Raw genomic sequence first — 5963 nt, 5'->3', positions numbered from 1 at the left:
GCTCAAACACTTTTAGTGCTGCAGGAACATATTGGTTAAAAAGGTAAAGGTTCCCTTGCTCGAAAGCCAGTCGAATCCGACTCTAGGGTTGCGGTGCTCATCTCCGTTTCAAAGCCGAAGAGCCAGCGCTGTCCGAAGACGTTTCCGTGGTCATGTGGCCGGCATGACTAAATACCAAGGGGCACGGAACGCTGTTACCTTCCCACCAAAGTGGTACCTATTTATCTACTTGCAATTTCTTGCTTTCGAACTGCTAGGTTGGCAGGAGCTGGAACTAGAGATGGGAGCTCACTCCGTCATGCGGCACCCGGGTCTCGAACTGCTGAACTACTGACCTTCCACAGCCTGCAGTTCAGCGTCCTAACCACTTGAGCCACCGCAGCTCCTGGTTACTGGTTACCCTTGGTAAAAAAAAAAAAGCGGGTTCTTGCTAGCACACAGCAATTCGCAGCTTTAATTGCTTCTGATCTGTGTGCTACCCACCTAGCACTATAGTGAAAATTCTTGTGTCATGTTTTATACTAATTTTATTGCATTGTTTTGTAATTCAACTTTATTATAAAGTTATTATGTGTCTCATACTTCCTCTTTTAGTGCACTATTAAATTGTGTAGTCTCCTTTAAGTCTCGGAAAGACAGGTGGATTATAAATAAAGCAAATTTATTATAAATAAAGTAAATTAAAACAAACAATGAGAAGCAGGGTAGTACAGTGGATACTGGACTTTGACAGGGAAGATCCAGGTTCAAACTGACAATCTGCCATAAAAAGCACGCTTGGGCCATCCACCATTTCTTTTCTGAGGACTCCATGTTTGCCATACCGAGCCCTTTCAAGGTCTGAAAATAGTTCCTTGTTGCTTTTTGCTTTCAAAATTAATTATCTCTGAAAAATCTCTGAAATACTGTGCTTCGTTAGTTTTCCCCCCATTGTGTTTGCTGTTTACAAGCTTCTCAACACCTGAATACTCTATTAAAATTAATGAAATGTGAAGGTCTTCTCAATCCTTCTGAACTATAGGTGAAAGGTGCTTTCCAGAAGACCTGGGCCAATCAACGCTAGGAGGTAAGATAAAAATGTAACTAAATCTTCAGATCCCAGTACTTGTGTGATTGGAGATTGGAGTACTGTCTCATCCAAATGTAATTACATAAAGCCAGAGGTAGCCTTTAGAGAAAACATTCAGTAAGTCTTGGGATAATCTGATTTTTAAATATATAATTAAAGCTCAAAATACAGTCCTTCCAGGAAGAAGAACATGATCTCATATTTTAAACAAGGACCTAATGTGCTATATCAAAGATAATGTCTTGGAAAAACAAGTCCTTGAAGCTCTGCTTTTTTGGAATATAAGTAGTAGGGTTCCCAAGTACTTACCGCAATCCGGCAGGGGAAACATGCTCCCCGGCCGGGCCATTCCTCCCTGTAACGCACCATGCCGTCGCCAGGAAGTGACGCTGGGCGACGCCCTGGCAATGGGGCTAAACTCAATGGTACCATCAAGTTTCCAGCCCCATTGCCAGAGCATCGCCCGGCGTCACTTCCTGGCAACAGCATGGTGCGGCGTGTCTGTTGTCCCCGTGAGAATGATCCTGCGAAGACGTCTGTGTCCCCCGCCGAATCATGGTAAGTACTTGGGAAGCCTAATAAGTAGTCTGGAGTCTGCCTATAGAAGCAATATTTGTTGTTATCGGATAAAAGCCCTAAGAACATTTGGCTCATCAATTTCAGTAATTAACTGCCATTTTTTAAAAATGAACATTTCCAGATTGAGTGCATCATCTGTATTATCCAAGCCAACATTTGGCCTACAATACGTTAGTGGCACAGCACACTGAAGAGAAATAGAACGGAAATCAAAGAATAATTCTCAGTGGTAATATGGACCACATGTGAGAATAACACAACATTTGACATTGTCTGGATCCTGCTTCTGAGGATTTATCAAAACATCTTGCCATGCACTGTTAATTAATTCATGTCAGCAGAAGGGTGACCCCATGGACCAGCTCCCGCCAGGCCCTCCTGTCTTCCGCCGTCCTCTGAAGTTGGCTCAATTTCATGTTCATTGCATCGATGACACTGTCTAACCATCTCATCCTTTGCCGTCCCCGTCTTCTTTGACCTTCAATCTTTCCCAGCATCAGGGTCTTTTCCAGTGAGTGCTCCCTTCTCATTTGGTGGCCAAAGTATTTGAGCTTCAGTTTCATTATCTGGCCTTCCAGGGAACAGTCAGGGTTGATTTCTTTTAGGATTGACTGATTTGATCTTCTTGCAGTCCAAGGGACTCTCAAGAGTCTTCTCCAGCACCATAGTTCAAAAGAATCTATTCTTCGGCGCTCGGCCATCCTTATAGTCCAACTCTCGCAGCCATACATGACTACTGGGAATACCATTGCTTTGACCATGCGGACTTTTGTTGGCAGGGTGATGTCTCTACTTTTTATCATGCTGTTTAGGTTCGCCATCGCTTTCCTCCCAAGGAGCAGGCGTCTTTTAATTTCATGGCTGCTGTCACAGTCTACGGTGATCTGGGATCCCAGGAACGTGAAGTCTGTCACTACTTCCACAACTTCCCCTTCTATTTGCCAAGGAGTGATGGGGCCGGATGCCATGATCTTAGTTTTTTTGATGTTGAGCTTCAAGCCCACTTTTGCGCTCTCCTCTTTTACCCTGAGCAAGAGGCTCTTTAGGTCCTCTTCACTTTCTGCCATTAGAGTGGTATCATCTGCATATCTGAGGTTGTTGATCTTAATTCCCGCTTGTGATTCATCCAGGCCAGCATTTCGCATGATGTACTCTGCATATATATTAAATAAGCAAGGTGACACTATACATCCTTGTCGTACTCCTTTCCTATGCTGAACCAATCAGTTGTTCCATATCCGGTTCTAACTGTCGCTTCTTGACCCTTATACAGGTTTCTCAAGAGACATGTGAGGTGGTCTGGTACTCCCATCTCTTTAAGGACCTGCCATAGTTTTATCCTGGGATAAGACTACAGGACTAACTACCAAGCAATACATGCTGCTCATCAGTTTAGTTAACAGAAGAAGGCTATGTCCGGGGTGTGTGTGTGTTCTTAATAGTCCACAAGAGGATTTCTACCTTTCCTCCTAGCAAAGGCCCTATGCCTTTAACATGTGCCAGACAATTAGAAATTCAGCAAGTGTATCCCTCAACATATTTTGTACATAGAAGATTCCATCTCCTTCTTTACCTGAGATGTGGACCCCTGCTGTTGGTCAGAGTAGGCAGTATTGACCTAGATGAACCTAGGTCCCGGTCACACGGGCCGTAAAATGCGGGGGGGGAGCATGGCAGTTTGGCCCAGAGCAAAATAATGTGCGGCCGCCCGATCACACGTCCCGTCGAGGTCCCGTGGGTAGGGGCGAGGTGGCGATCACACGACAATCCTGCGGTGCGGCAAAGAAGCGGCGCGGTGCGATCTCACCAACGGCATGCGCGATTCTGCGGAGCAACGGAACTTTCGCTTTCCTCTTCGTGCGCATGCGCTGTTGGGTGCTTGTGCGCATCCTGTGGAGACTTGGGGGAAAAAACCTGTTTGGGACGGGACATGGACGGGCACCGGATGCCACGGACTACCACCAGAAACGCGATCAGACGCCAGCCCTTGCCCCGCGGTTTCCGGAAACTAGTACCTTGGAGGTACTAGTTTTTAACTCCACATCTTCGGCGGGAAGCCTCGGGTTCGCCGTGGGAGCTCTACGCTTCCCAGATGTTGCGGTGTGATCGCGCCCTGAAAATCTGCCTATCATCCATCTCAGTAGCATGGCTAATGCTTCGTGTGACCGCAGCCCTAGATGGGTTATCTGACTCGGTAAAAGGCAGCTGCATAGCACCATACAGGATATTTAAGGACACAGGACTGACAAGCCTAAGAACTGAGTGTCAGGGGTTGTTTTCACACATGATGTATAAAGCATGGTGTAATAGTCAGACTAGGATTTGGGACACGCAGATTCCGATCCAAACTCTTCCAAGGAAGTTTGCTGGGTGACCTTAGGATGGCTACGCTCCCTGTCTAACTTACTTCACTGGCTTGCTGCAAAGACGATAGTAGAAGTCACTTTGTGTCCCCATTGGGATATAAATAAATGCTATGTTTTTGCTTTTTCAACCTCTATAGTTCTGAAGTAAGACCTATGATTGGTAGAATATACAGTTGGTTTTAAAACAGCTGCCTTGCCCTTTTTCTCCCACAGTAATGATTTTCACAAGCAACGCATCCCACACTAAAAGGCACTTGGAGAACCACTCCTGAAAACACCCTTCTCATTTTTCCCATTTGGGGAAACTGGTTGATACTAAAGCCGAAATATGGGGTTATAATTACAAGAGATCTAAAGTTAAGCCTTCCCCCAAAATAGACAGTAGGAGTTTTCACTTCCACTGTTCTTTTATGTCTGACCATGCCGCTGGCAACACTGTAATCACTCAATGGGCTTTCTAATTAGAACCAGCTGAATTCAACAGTAAAAATAGAACGACGTCTGCTCACCATTGGGACTGGGAAAGGCTAATGCAAAAGTATAAAGCAATGGAAGCAAGCAAAAAAAGGGAAGGGTGCTTCTTAAAACCGGGGCTACTGAGAAAGCGCTTGCTAAGGTAGTAGGCAGCTGTGTTTCTAACCAGAGAAAGTGCAATCAAAAGGTTACATAGTGAAAATGCACCACTTAACAATGACCTTGCAATCCACACAGCCCTTGATCTTGGCCTTTTAGAAAAATGCAGCTGGGCAACTCCAGAAGTGCTGATACCAATAATAAATAAAAACACTAACTGTATTAAATAGCAGTGTCACTCACAACTGGAACCCATTAGTATAGATGTACTTCTTTCTTGCAAATAACTGAACACACATGTGCTAAAAGTCTTCCTATTGTTACCAACAGGATAATTAATGATGCACAACTTGTAGCACATCCACCTTTATGCATGGCATGGCCAGATGTTACTAATAATTAACATATATATACTAGTGTTCAAAGTGCTACACGTTCATTGCTTTGTTCTATTCCCTACAAGAGCTCAGTAAGGTAAACCAGTAGTCTTACCCCCAGAGGGCCGATGGGAAGGTTGAGTGTATGAGGGAGAGTGCCTTGCCTAAAGGCAAAAACAGGAGATTCATGGAAGAGATGAGATCTGAACTGGGAACTTGACAGATTTCTACACCACATTCGTAAGAATATCTACCAGCTCTGGAGCAGGGGAGATACACATAGTCCTTACCTCTCCTTATTTAGGCCCCAAACATTTATTAAAGCAACAGGTGTTCAGCTTTGGTTTATTCATTTCTAGCTCTTGTGATTGTATCTGCATGTTTAAATGCACAGAGGCACTGTTTTCCTAAGAATCAGAAACCAAGAACATGATTTTACAGGAGATTTCCCCCCAAGGTTTGAATTGACATGTTATGGCAATCTTGCCCTCTTTCCTCCCTCACGCACAGGATTTCCCCCCTTTTCTTCTTCTTTCTTGCTGAGAGCAGCCCCTATATCTATTTTCTTCTTATTTGTTTGTCTATGGCCCCAGTCACACGGGAGGATTTGCCATGTGACAGGGACGGATCGGGGGCGCATCAAGCAACATCTGGGAAGCGGACCGCACCCGTCCCCGATCTGTTGCTTCCGGGCGAAACTGCGCATCTAAAAAACCCCTAGAAAACACTACTACTTACCTGAAAATCCACAGCAAGGGCAGCAGTGGGATCGCTGGCGCGCCCGTCTCCGGCAGCATGCGAGGCCCCCGGCCAAACTGCGCAGGTGCACACATGCGCAGCGGGCTCACCTCTAGGGCTGCCAAATGCAGCCGGGGGGCAGGGAATCCCCCATTTCGGAGCCCTGATTCCCGGCGCGCCAGAATCGGGGCCCGGGGGAAACCCCACCCCCCGCGTGCGCGTCACCCGGAAGTGACGTCGCACGCTGGGGGCGGGGCCACG

The sequence above is a fragment of the Gekko japonicus genome, unplaced genomic scaffold (assembly GCF_001447785.1).
Source record: "Gekko japonicus isolate JY-2015 unplaced genomic scaffold, Gekko_japonicus_V1.1 scaffold3618, whole genome shotgun sequence".
Taxonomy (NCBI): Eukaryota; Metazoa; Chordata; class Lepidosauria; order Squamata; family Gekkonidae; genus Gekko; species Gekko japonicus.
This window is presented reverse-complemented; position numbering follows the sequence as displayed.